General features: G+C 36.5%; 1 pseudogene; it reads right to left on the bottom strand.

Moving 5' to 3' along the window:
- Positions 1-386: 386 nt before the first annotated feature.
- LOC118650464 lies at positions 387-2,334 on the bottom strand (annotated as a pseudogene).
- Positions 2,335-14,177: the final 11,843 nt, after the last annotated feature.

Raw genomic sequence — 14,177 nt, forward strand, 5'->3', positions numbered from 1 at the left:
ACACTAATATTCTGCAAAAAAGGCAACTGCAGCAAAAGAAAAACTGCCCTTTTGCAAATAAGACTAAAAGCATCCCTCCAAAGAGGACAAAATAAACATGGATATATATATATATAAATGTATAAAGTCTTACCGTTCAACACAAATGTTATTTCTAGGAAGAAAATTTTAACTGCATAGGTTAAAAAAAAAACAAACCCATAATGTGCAATATCTTAAGCCATTAAAGCACCAAAATAAAAAATAAAAAGAAACACCAAAATCATTGTTTTTATGATGATTAACATACACAAATAAGAAATAGTGATCAAAACTCAGGAATAAATACCTGGACTGAAACAATGTCCATTGCTTGGGGAATTTTTCTTTAATTTAAATGTCTCCTCTTATCTCTGAGGAGGCCCCATGGGTGGCAGCGGCTCTGTCTGAGCAGGCCCCCTCTGACCAGTCTCCTTCTGAGCAGGCTTGCTGCTTTTTCTGTGATTTATTCTTCAGTTTTCTTCTTTGTACTTTTCCCCCCACACACAGTATTTTGCTTTTTATTCTCCTCAACTTTGTTTTCAGACGTTGGTACTTCCTGACTATTTTGGGGTTTGCTTTCTGTCTTCTTTTTCTTTTTTTTGTCACAAGTTCCTCATCATTAACAGGATTTTGCAAGGAATGGGCTTCAGCTTCCACCTTCTTTTTGCCTTTCTTGGTTTTACAGTTTTGTTTTGTTTTGTTTGTTGTTGTTGTTGTTTGTTGTTGTGTGTGTGTTTCTGAACTGGTTCCTGAATGCACATCCATCTCTCTAGTTTCCATTTCTGATTTCCGAGTTCTGGTAGTCACCTGGATTAAAGCATTCCTACAAGGCTTTTTCTCTTTTGAAGCATTCTTTTTTTTCTCCACTTTTACAGACTTCTCATTTTTCTTTTCAGCTACATCCCCCTTTATTTTTGTCTGCTCTGTTTCTGTTTTTTCATTGGTATAATAATACCAATAATAATTAACAGGCAAGTCAGCCTCTCACTTTTTGGTTTTCTTTAGTTTCACTTTTGAGACATCTATTCTTTTATTAGGACAAGAAGGATGCTTAGATTTGAAATGATACTGCAGATTACACTTCTTGGAAGCTGCATAACCGCATACAGGACAATTGAATTGCCGTGGATTAACATGTAGCTCCACATGTTTTGTGAAGTTGCTTCTCTCTGCTGTTTTATAGTCACAGTGTGGGCAGTTACGAGATTTAGGCCCCTTGTGAACCTGTCCTGCATGGCAAGTTACCTCATGTTGATTGGAGGCCACATAACTGCACTGATCACATTTACATGCCTTCTCACCCATCTAGATGATGCTCTAGTAAATATTTCCAGATGGTATTCATACCCCACTGAATGAGTATGCATAGGTCTAGTTAGATGAGTATTCTGAGAACTTGAGTAAGGGCAAAGTTCACATTTATATGGGCGCTCTATCTACTGTGTAAGTTCGAACATGCTGAGCATAATGTGTTTTTTTTTCTGTCTGAAAATTAGTGGCATTTTCCATATGTGTATACTTTCCTTGGAAAATGGTTTCTTAAGTGTTTTCTCCAGTGATATTCGCTACTGTGGTATATGTGCAAATGATGCACTTGTAGACTCGCTCATTTTCACCAGCTCTGGTGTGGTGTTTCAAGTGAGCAGTATAGTGACCGTGTCAATTGGTATTGCAGCCACAGCAGCCACAGCCATCACAGCGAATGGGGCCTTTGGAGAAATCTCCCACTTCAGCAGTGGAAGAGCCAGATTCCTGGCCTTTGCTTGCTTCTCTGCACTTTCTTCCACAAAAATCTTCTTGGCACTATGAACTCTGATGTGATGCACAAACTGTTCTTCAGATTCTGCTTCATATTGGCATGGCTTACAACCAAAGGGTTTGGTCTTCAAGGTCCAGGTGTTTCAGGAGGAAGCTCTTTATTTGAGCTGTAAATTTCTGGGGCAGCTGATACCTCAAACACAGGCTGTGGTTCTGCAACACTGAATTCCAAACTTTCCAGTTCCATGTTTTCCAGTCCATTGGGTTTGCCTTTTATTTCAGGAGACTCCTCATTTCCTTCTCCATCACTATCCCCAACAGGCATCAATTCTGCCATTTGCCTTTCTTCACCAACTAGGTAATCACAGCAGCTGCCATTTACTTCCCCAGGCAAGGCCACATTTGCCAACATGATGAGCTGAGGAGCAGACAATTCAGCTTTGGAGAGGTCATGCAAGTCATACATATCGTTAGGCAAGGCCATCCCATGTTGCCACTGCCATTGCATAGCCCTCCCCCTTCAGAAGACTGCCCCAGTACCTGGGTGGCCATAACTGTATTCGGTATTCCTTGGCCAGGAGGGGCTGGGGACCTGGCATTGCTGATCCTTCTCCCACTGCTTTTCTTTGTTGCAGGAGTTTTGGGGGAGGGGAATAGGAGGGTGGAAAAGTTGGGCGCTGGGGCATTCGAGGCCCCCAAAGGCCCAGGAATGGGGCTGCAGAGTGCTCAGGCCTCAGGCTCTCACCCTGCTGTCCTGGTGGCCATCACCGAGGTCTGGGGCCCGGGCCACATGTGTATTTTCAAAATCTTTACTTATCTCACTAAAAACAAAACAGAAATAGTTACAAAAATCAAAACCAGAAAAAATATAACAACTGAGTTGGGGAGCAATGATAAAATAAAATTATTGATTGTTTACGCAGTACCAGGCATTTTGCACATTATTCCACTTAATCCCTGGGACAGTCTTACAAGACAGGGCGTATTAATTTTATTTTTTATGTAAGCAGAATGATTTTCAGAGATAGTAAGTGGCTTATTAATATTGCTCAGGTCCTGAGGTTTGTTAAACCCAGTTCACATGGCTTGGAAGCTTGAGTTCCTTCATTAGCCTTTGGGTATTCTGTGGTACACATTCAGGGTATGATGTACTTTTTCCCTTCTCAGAAGATTCAGCATCATGTCTTTCTGGTTTTTAATCTTAAACCTAGAGGTCTGGCGCACGAAATCTGTGCATGGGTATGGTCCCTAGGCCTCGCCTGTGATCAGGGCCATCTTCCCTAGCTGCTGGCAACTGGCCCCACTCCCAGTTCCCCATTCACCATAGGGCAATCAGAGCCTGCCAGCTGGGGGTAGGGACTAAGAGGTGGTCAGTGCGCCTCATAGCTATTTGTTGAACAGTCATTCTGGTTGTTCCACTGTTTGGTCAATTTGCATATTACTCTTTTATATATATAGATCAATCTGTCTAAAAGTGGCTTTTGTGAAAGGTAATTTAGCAAGATGTTTTGTTTATGGAAGGAAAAAAATCCCAATTATGCTATAAAGATGTACATCCTTGAGAACAAAAGTAGGCTGAGTAATAGATTGGATGTTAATTGAGGCAGATGCCTGTGAGAACAATTTGAAGTAATCTGTGAACAATAAAACAAAGTGAGAACTCTTTCCCCTCCTCAAGCATCGCCCACTTGTCATTCTCTTGCAGTTGTGAGAGGAGCAAAAACTCCATAAATAGAACTTTTTGCTCTGTCCAAAAATAGTCCTTCAGACCAACTAACTATTCAAATATGCCATATAGTAAATAATGTAGAAAATAATTACCTCATTTCATTGTCATTAAATTTTTATAGCATGCATCAAATATCCACAGCACAGTGGGTAAGAAGCCAGGAGTAATACAGATGTAGTGTGAAAGCAAGATGAAAAAGTGCACATTTTACATATAAATATGTATTATATATAATTATATAAATATCATATATATAATGACTTAAAGTAATAGCTTGCATAAGTAGCATACTGATATGAATACAGAAGAGAGGAGTATGTTGGAGCATTACAGGTTCTCTGTTATCTTTTTCACTCCATTCTAAATCATCCCCCACTATGCTAAATTCATTAGTAGTGTGTTCATTCTATTTCTCCTCTTTTAAAATGTTAGAATAGCTTATTTTGGCATCAGAGAATTAAAAAAAAAAATTGTGTTTTAAGCATAAACTAACTTATTTCATTTTCCTTGTTAAAGAGTTGACAGTAAATGTTAGACTATTGCCTTGCACTGAAAACTCATAAAGTGTAAAAACCAAGATTTAGGAAAGTTATACTGATTTGCTTTATGAACTGATACTAATGAGCTAATTTGAGTTCGAAAAACTTCTGCCTTTACTTACTTAAGGCAACTGTCTTTTTATACTATTTCAAATTAGAATTTTTAACTAATAAGTTACTTATCTGCTTCTAAGTAACTAATGTTTGAAATATGATGGTCTCAATAGCAAGTCTTGTGCCCTATCAGACAATGCATTTCAGCTCTATCTTTTGTTATTTATCATGGCATTTGTTTTAGTTCTCCAGAAAGATAAATAACAAATCTTAAGAGTAGATTTGGCTTTTAGTATAGTTGTAGCAGCTTGTATTTTCCAAAGATTTAAGTATATTGGGCAACTGTATCTCTCTTCTTTGAATTTGGGTGGAGCCTTGTGACTGTTCTGATCAATAAAACAATATTGCAAAAGTGATGCTATTTGGCTTGCAAGTATAGATCATAACAGCAATACAGCTTTTGCTTTGCTCAATACCACAGTCACTTTGCTGTGAGGAAGCCCAAAGTAGCCCATGTGGAGAGACTACATGAAGATGACTGCATATAGAGGAAGAGAGGCCCCAGCCAAGAGCCAGCATCAATTACCTGACATATGAGTAGACTAATCTTTAGCTGATTTCATCAGCCATTGAGCTGTCCTGGCCCTCCCCCAAGTTGGGTAGAAATGCGTTATCTTCACTGAGCTCTGCCTAGGCTGTAGCTTCTTAAACAAAATGAATATCAGGATTGTTATAGGCTAAGTTTTGTTGTAGTTATTTATACAGCTATAGTAACTGTTTCGATAATATTACCCATTAGGTAGCTTCTTCAAATAAATTGGATAAAAGCCAATTCACTTTTCTTACAAACACAAAGATAAACAAGTATTTAACAGTTGATGCTTTCCCACCTCCCATTAGAATTTTTAAGCAAATAGGAATTACTGTTTGGGATTAGCATTATAATATGATCCAGATCAGGATTGTTTTCTAACAATGATAAGATAATTTCAAAGAAAGTGTAAGATATTTTTCAAGCCACTTTCAAACATTTGGACTAAAATATTTTCATTTCCCTGCAACTTCTTTTATTTTTAAGACTATTATTTTTAGAGATGTTCTAAATTCACAGCAAAATTGAGAGGAAGGTACAGAGGATACCCATATACCTTCTGCCCCCATGAATGCAAAGCCTCCCTATTATCAACATCCTCCAATAGAGAGATCATGTTTGTTACCAATGATGAACCTTATGACACTTCATAATCCCCCAAGCTCCATACTTTACCTTAGGGTTCACATTTGGTGGTGTACATTCTATGGGTTTGGACAAATGTACTGACATATCAGTCATTATAGTATCATGCAGGGTATCTTCACTGCCCTAAAAATCATCTGTGCTCTGCCTATTCATCCTCCCCATAACTTAACTCCCCAGCCCTGGCAACCTCTGATCTGTTTACTGTCTCCAGAGTTTTGTCTTTTCCAGAATGTTACATAGTTGGAATCACAATATATAGTACTTTCAGATTAGCTTTTTTCAATTAATAATATACATTTAAGGCTCCTCCATGTCTTTTCATGACTTGATTGCTCATTCGCTTTTAGCACTGAATAATATTCCATGTCTGAGTGTATTAAAGTTTATCTATCTACTGAAGGACATCTTGGTTAATTCCAAGTCTTGGCAATTATGAATAAAACTGTGTATAGGTTTTTGTGTGAACATAATTTTTAACTCCGTTGGGTAAATAACAAAGAATATGATTGCTAGATTATATAGTAAAAGTATGTTTAGTTTTGTAACAAGACTCTTCCATAGTGGCTGTCCCATTTTGCTTTTTGATCAGTAGGGAAAGACAGTTCGTATTGCTCTACATCCTCATCACCATTTGGTGTCGTCAGTGTTCTGGATTTTGAGCATTCTAAGAGGTGTATACTAGTATTACATTCTTGTTTTAATTTGCATTTCTCTGATACCTTTTGATGTGGGGCATCTTTTCATATGCTTATTTGCCATCTGTATATCTTTTCTTGGTTAGGTGTTTATTAAGGTATTTGGTCCATTTTGTAATGGGGATTTTGTTTGCTTATTATTGAATTTTAAGAGTTCTGTGCATGTTTTGGATAAAAGTCCTTTGTCAGAAAATTTTTTTGCAAATATTTCTCGCAGGCTGTTCCTTGTCTCCTTATTCACTTGATATTGTCTTTCACAGAGCAGAAGTTGGAGTGGTGAACACACGAAACAGTATACAAATGATGTGTTGTAGAATTGTGTAACTGAAATCTGTATAATTTTGTTAACCACTGTCACCTCAATAAATTCAATACAAAAGAAAACTATAAAATAAAAACATTTAATTTTACTGACATCTAGTTTATCCATTAATTTTTGCATGGATCATGTGTATCTAAAAAGTCATCACCATACCCAAGAATATATAAGTCTTCTCCTATGTTAACTTTTAGGAGTTTTGTATTTTATACTAGAGGTCCAGTATACAAATTTGTGCACCTTAAAAGGATCTGTGGGCCCCAAGGCTGCAGTGGGCACAGGGGTGGGTCTTGGCCCATCCTCCATGTCCCTGCCTGACCCCTCCCACCATGGCCCTCAGTCCCCTGTCTGCCTGGAGCCCCACTCCTGCCACCACTCCCAAGCACTAATGGCGCCGGCCCCGCTTGCACCTGCTGACGATGTGGAGCAATTGGGGCCAGCGCCAGTCAGCAGGTGCTAGCGGTGGCTCTGGTGCTGGCTGCAGGTGTAAGCAGAGCTGGCACTGGCAGCGGGCACGAGTGGGGCCTTCGCTGACAGCAGGTGCGAGAGGCAGCTGTCAGCCCCAATTGCCCCTCAGGAGCAGGAGGAGGTGGAGAAGCCCTGAAGGGCAATTGGGGCTGGCAGCTGCCACTCGTACATGCTGAGAGCACCTAGCAATCGGGGACAGTGCCAGGCGCCATCAGCGGATGCGAGCGGGGCTGGCACCAATGGCAGGTGTGGGCCCCAGCAGCAGGTGTGAGAGCTCGGCAGGACCGTGGTGTACGGGAGCAAAGAATTTTCAGTAACCACCAGAGGCTCGCCCCGATGACAGAGACCAGTGTCCCGCCTTGGTCTGGCACCCCTGCTCACCTGCTCCACCATGCCACTGCAGCTGATGCTCACCATGTTTCGCGCTCTGCTGCCTGTTGCCAACATCTACCATGTCCGTGCACACCCCCTGGTGGTCGGAGCACGTCATAGAGACCAGTTGTTTGGTTGTTCTGCCATTCAGTCTATTTGCATATTAGGGTTTTATATATATAAATTTAGGTTTGTGATCCATTTTAAGTTAGTTTTTGTGAAGGGACTATATCTTGAATACTTTTTTTTTTGTATGTGGACATCCAGTTATTACAGCATATTTGTTGAAAAGCCTGTCTTTGCTTCACTGTATTGCTTTTTCTCTTTTGTCAACAATAAATTGACTGTATTTCTGTGGGTCTATTTGTGGGCTCTTTCTTCTATTCCACTGATCCATTTGTCTATATTTTGCCAATATAATTGTAGCCTTGATGTCAGTCTTCCAACCTCATTCTTCTCCTTCAATGTTGTGTTGTCTACTCTGAATCTTTTACCTTTTCATATAAATGTTTGAGTTAATTTGTCCATATCTAAAATAACTTGCTGGGATTTTGATTGAGATTGCATTTACTCTACCGGTCAAATTGGGAAGAACTGATGTCTTGGCAACTGATATTGAGCTTTCTTATCCATAAACATGGAAAATCTATTTATATAGTTCTGCTCTGATTTTATTCATTAGAGTATTGTAGTTTTTCTATCTAGATCTAGTACCTATTTTTTAGATTTATACCCAAGTATTTCAATTTTTTGGTGTTAGTATAAATGGTATTGTGTTTTATTTCAAATTCCACTATTCATTGCTGGTCTATAAAAAATTACATTTGTATCTTAATTATGTATCCTGTAATATTACTATAATAATTTGTTAGTGTTTTTTTTTTTTAAATAGTACCCCCTGAATCAGTGTGATGAGTGGGGAAATATTGGGGTTTATTGATTCGGATTCAGATGTTGATGCTATCACTTGGACACATTATAGTTGCTCAATACTGATAGTTGTTATTATTTTTTTCTATATTAAATACATACATTATGTCTAGAACACTCTGTAATAATGATATTTGGAATTAGAAATACCAACTTTTCTGAATCAAATGTTATTCTGGGAGTACTTATTATGCTAAAATAATATTTAGTAATTAATTGGTCTGTGAATGCTTTTCCATGTTTCCAGGCTAATAAACCTGAACTTGCCCTTGGACTTGCACAAATAAACACTTTATAAGTCGAGTTGGGCATAACTGACATCTTGACAATATTGAACCTTATCCATAAACATGGAATATCTAATAGTAATACCATTTGTAGTGAGTGTCCACCAAGGTAGAATTGTATCCCACCTAGAATCTATAATACCTGGGTAATCTATAATATCCTTTTCAGATATTTATCTACAAAAACATCTGAAGGAATTGGAGCTTTATGAAATCAATATAAGAGATAATTATTAAAAAGAAAATTTACCCTATTAAGTTTATGTTTAATGTATTATAGCATGTAATTAATTTAAATAATTTATATGATGAAACAGAATATAACAGTGTTCTGATACTAATTTTCAATTTTTGTTACAACAAGTTAGAATCCAGGTGTATTTACTGATGTTTCTCTTCTCTGGTTTGGATTTCTCTTCTTGAGTCAACCATGTTCTGTTAATCTTTGGTTAATGTACTGCAATTTTTTCAAGGCTGATGCTACATAAAAACTTTTTCAATGTCATTTTTGAACAAGAATTTCCCCCCAATATTATAACATGCTCTACAAGTGCTAGTCACTAGTCACTTATCAATCAGCCCAGGAATGTCACAGCCCTGCTCTCCAACTCTGTATCATTAGTCTTCTGCCCTCTTTATGTCCTGTCTAAGCTGTGATGAAATCATGAGGGTGTTTACCTCTTTTCCAGAATGAAAAATATGTGTATGATTAAGTTTTCAAAGTGAAAATAGATACCTTTTTGAGCAGAAACAAGACTGTCATTATGCCTCTGGTTAATTCTATTAAGGGTTGTCCTAAGCTGCTCAGTTTATTTACATCCACTGTAACATGACTGGCATTTTAAGGTTTAGTGTGTCCTGGAAAATATCCCTTAAGATGATTATTGAAACATAATTCCAGAGTGAGGTAGGTTGGGCAGCACTGCATGGTATAAATCTCCCATGGAAATTCTTACTGCATGTTATGGATCTACAGCTCTGGGAGGTTCTGTAGTAGAGACACTTAGCTTAACCTAAAATATTCCCGACTTAATTTGAGCTAGAAATTTATTTATTTTGTTTTTGCAAAATATCTGTTAACCTTTTTAGGGGCTTATCACCCAAGAGAAACTTTGGGAATGCTGATATAAGGTTTTAAGGTAAAAAGCACTCCCATCAAGACTCTCATCTAAACAGCACAACATTCCTGAAATGCATTCAGAGACAACAACCTAATTTTACAAAAAAAGAAGCTAATTTTTCAAGTATTAAGTAAAAGACAGGTTTCTTGTTGCTGACATGTAGATAACTACTCTGAAGGCTGAAAGAAGTGCTGATGTGACCTCATGTTTATAAGAAAGATGAATCTCATTTGTTCAAAAAGGAAAATGCAATCTCTCTGTGTGTGTATGTGTGTATGAACAAGCCAGTGGCTTTTTTCTATTTCATTTTCCTTTGTTACCTGAGACTATGGTGCCACATTGAATCCTGCATCCTTACTTAGGCAGTCCCAGTTGTTGGATAGTCTTCCTGAATATCCATGACAAAAATTCTCTTGGTAAAAAGTAACTGCCAAAGGGACATGTGGTTTTAAAGGTTTTTCCATGTCAGTCAGCAAACAACCAAAGTGCCCAACTTTCTGTTGCCGCTTATTAATAGGCTAAAATCTTGTTAAGTTGGAAATTTCCTCCATATCGTCTCTCTAGAGCTTCTGCTGATGAAACTTCAGCAATCCAATTGTTTTTCATGACTTTAAGAGATCTTTATCACAGCTTCATTGCTTTCATAGCCAAAAGCTGTTCAGAATGAAGCTATTTTTCCCAAACAGAAGTCTGATGAATATGCTTACATACCTATTATACAGAAATTTTAGCAGGGAGAATCATGTTTTCATTATTTCTAAACTGATTTGAATGATTCATAGAAATTGAAGACTGAAGATTTCTATCTTACGTGTTTTTCTTCATGAGGTGATATGCACATTTATAAATGTGAAGATTTGTTTTAGAATCCAACTGAACCTCATAAAAAATCAGGTTAAATCCTGATTTAGTTTGACACTTGTGGCCAGTTCTCTAATGTGGAGAAATAGAGTGCATCGTTAGGTGGTCTAGGATATCCTTATATTAAAGCGATTGAGAAAATAAGATCTGACAGCTAAGTTTCAAAGAAAAGATTCTGTGTTTTGATTAGGATGCTAACAAACCTGTATGTTAATACTAAACTGGATCAGAGGCTCCTAGGCAAACTATTAGCTCCTGAGCCCTGCTGCCTGGCCACTACCTTCTATTTCCACTCACTGTTCTTCTTTAACAGTCTCTCCCTTCTCTTCTATTCAAATTGACCTACGGATTCATATAGAGTTGACCCTTGAACAATAATGGCTTAAACTGTGTAAGTCCACTTATGCGCAGATTTTTTTTTCAATAAATACTTTTACTGCTTTCAATATGCATTGGGAGTCAGCAGAGGTGCAAGGCCAACAGTATGTATTGATTTACACCATTTTATAGAGGGGACTTGTGCACCACAGATTTTGGTATCTGCTGGGATTCCTGAAACCAGGCGAGTGCCCCTAAGCCCCGTGTGGTTGCAGGGTCAACTGTAACTAGATTTAGAATGTGCTAGAAGTGTTTGATGGTGTGTGGAAACAGAGTCACACTGAGAAATTGATTTGTTCAAAGTTACATGGTTAATAGGTAGCAGAGCTAAACTAAAATCTATTAATTCTCAATTTAGTATCTTTCCAACTCCGCCATCATTCCTTCCTGTGCTGATGAACCCCAGGAAAGAGAGGAATGAAGGAGGGAGTGAGGAAAGGTGTGTAAGATTGCTGTGTAGCTTGAAAAACATGTTGACAATAAAGAATTGCAGGAACTGTGCAGAATCTTTAGACTGTAAACACAAACACATTAGGATGATTATAGAATATTAACTTGCATACATTAAGTGAACATTCAAATTAAGTATAATAGTTCATATTTCCTTATCCACAAAACTATAATTGAAAGAACTCTGAAAATGAAAATAAATTTGTCAATTTTTAGGAAAACCATTTGATAACACCTAACTCACATTTAAAAAGCCAGTTATAGTAATAATTTCCCCCTTAGTGTGAATATTAATATTTTTTCTATTTTAATATTAACATGTTTGGTTTTGGAGCTCTTTCATAAGCACCATATTACTTTTTAACAATTTGAAAAATTCTAATTTTGAAACACAGCTAGTCCCAAAGGTTTTGAATAAAAGATTATGGGCCCATCTTTTATCTTATGTTTGGGTAAAATTTATACATTTTATAAATTAATTGTTTTTACAAAAAATTATACATGCTTATTATAAATAGTCAAACAATATAGAAAAATAAAAGGAAGAAAGTTAAAAATTAATCCAAATTACCCAGAAATAATCTCTCTCTACATTGAGTGAATATTACCTGTACCATTTTTCTATACATTTACACTGATGGTAAGATTATTAAACATGATTTTCTAAAATAAGATAATACTAAATATTTCATACAAAAATATTTCAATAAGAGCTATTAGTTTCTACAATATTTCTCCAAGTTTAAAGAAAGATAATGAAAACAATATGATATTAGAGTCATGAAAAGAGTATATATTTTTAGTAATATGTTTCAAGTTTAGGCCTATCAATTGACTTTCTACTATAAATATGAGAAAATTAATCGTCTTATACTTATCCTACCTACCTTTCTTTCAAATTCCTGATTTATGCATATATATATTCTTGCATTCCTTATAACTCTCTCAGTTCTACAAAATTTAATAAATTAATTATATGTTAACTTCCAGGGCTTTTGCTATAGGTCTTCATATCTGATTTTTTCTTTTTAGTATTGATTTATTCTTGGTTGAAAAGATAAATGTCAAGCATCTTTTTCAAGGGAGGCTCATGATGTATGTTTTCTCTCATGTTTGAGAATGTCTGTACATACTTTTATATTTGACTCAAAGTACAATTTGGCTGGGTATAACATTCTTGGGACTAACTTCAAAAATTCGTAACAAAATTTTGTACTCATATTTTGGCATTAAATATAATAGAGAACTATAAAAAACAACGTAATTTTAAAATTATTTTTAATAATTTGAGTTTTCCATAAGGATTCCTATGGGATCCCTTCTTTATCTTTGAAATCCATTAACTTTTCAAAGGTTCAAGACTTTATTTTAAGAATATTTTGCAATAATACATGGAACTTATGTATCATTTGTTCTGTTATTTTTTAGAGATATCAATTAGACAATGTTTGAATTCCTTTGTCTTCAATATATGCAATCTTATTTCTAATAACTTTTCTTAATATTTATATTATTTCGTGATTTTCTTTTGTTCTCAAACCATATGGCTGTTTTCAGCCATGTTTATTCTACTAGTTGTTTCTTATGTGGTTTTCAGACCTAAAACTGTTTCTGTTTTTCTCTTCTATTACTTTCCTGAGTTCTGCCAGCTTACTTTTTATCTTCTGTTTATCATTCCTCCCTTGGTTCTTATAATTTTTCCTTGAGCTCTCTTTTAAGAAAAAAGCCTGGTGTCTTAAATTTCTTTTAAACATATAATCTGTTCCAAATTCATGCATTCTTCACCTTGACAAACTTCAGCCATCCCAGGGCAACCTCCCATCCTTGCTGCACAATCTCTCACCTTTAAACTTTACCAGACTAGTTTAGCAGTTGTACTCCATGAGCTCCTGGGGGTGAAAGGATAGTTGCCTCAATGGTCACCTTGAAGTACCCATCATTTTGCTTGATGAGATGAGAGAAGCAGGCCCCCTCTTCCACCATGCAGAGTGGGGGTAAGAATGTAAATGTGAAGATTGGAGGGAAAAATGCCACAGATGTCCACTACCTTTTTCCAGAGGCCTTCTTCTTCTCACTCTAATTTCAACCCATGTATTCCTCCGAGGTGAGTGTGGGTGAACAGAAGCAAATTCAGTTTTCAGCCACATCCTTTGCAAATTCTGTATTGGTCTTCTGGCGCCTCACTTTGGGGGTATCGGGGGACTTGTTTGTTTGAGGTCTCTGCTAAAACCGAGTCATAAATTTTCCCATTTTGACAGTATGTTGCATTTACTTTTAGAAAAATCTCCATACATGGAGTCTGAGGAAGTGTCAACTCAGCTTCCTTCCTAATTTTGGTGCAAATTTTATTTTGTTTGGCAAATGTTCATTTTGGTTTGTGGTTTGGTGTTGCAATCTTTTTTTTTTTCTCAAAAAAAAAAAAATGGGAGTTTAACTATTTTTTCATTCTTTTTGTTGTTTTTGATGGATTTCAAGGGGGAATATAAAATACACCATTGTTTATAACCAGAAGCTTATATTTCATGGTGGTTTTATTGCATGTATCCCCTGAGGTATATCAATGGAAGGAAATCCGAGTGTTACATTAAGATATGACTTATAATGCTGTTTTGGAAATGAAATTATTCTTGTGTCAGACCATAACACCATGGATGGTTTGCTTAATACTAAGACCCAGTATCCCATATGTCCCATTCTCTACATGGCTTCTGTTGGCAGTAGAGAGGGAGAAACAGATTCAAATACTAAACAAAAGCAGAATAATTTAGTGTATAACTTCTTACTCAAGTTATTTCTTAATAATTATTTAAAGAACTATTAAAATAACCTATTAAAGTGTGCTCTTTGTTAAACCCATGGCCTTTATTTTTACCTGCGGCTCATGCAACATATATTTTACCTTGCACTTATTCTTCATTAGGATTTAGTAGTTCAAATATTGTATGGCTGTTTTAG

This window comes from Myotis myotis, unplaced genomic scaffold (assembly GCF_014108235.1).
Source record: "Myotis myotis isolate mMyoMyo1 unplaced genomic scaffold, mMyoMyo1.p scaffold_m19_p_3, whole genome shotgun sequence".
Taxonomy (NCBI): domain Eukaryota; kingdom Metazoa; phylum Chordata; class Mammalia; order Chiroptera; family Vespertilionidae; genus Myotis; species Myotis myotis.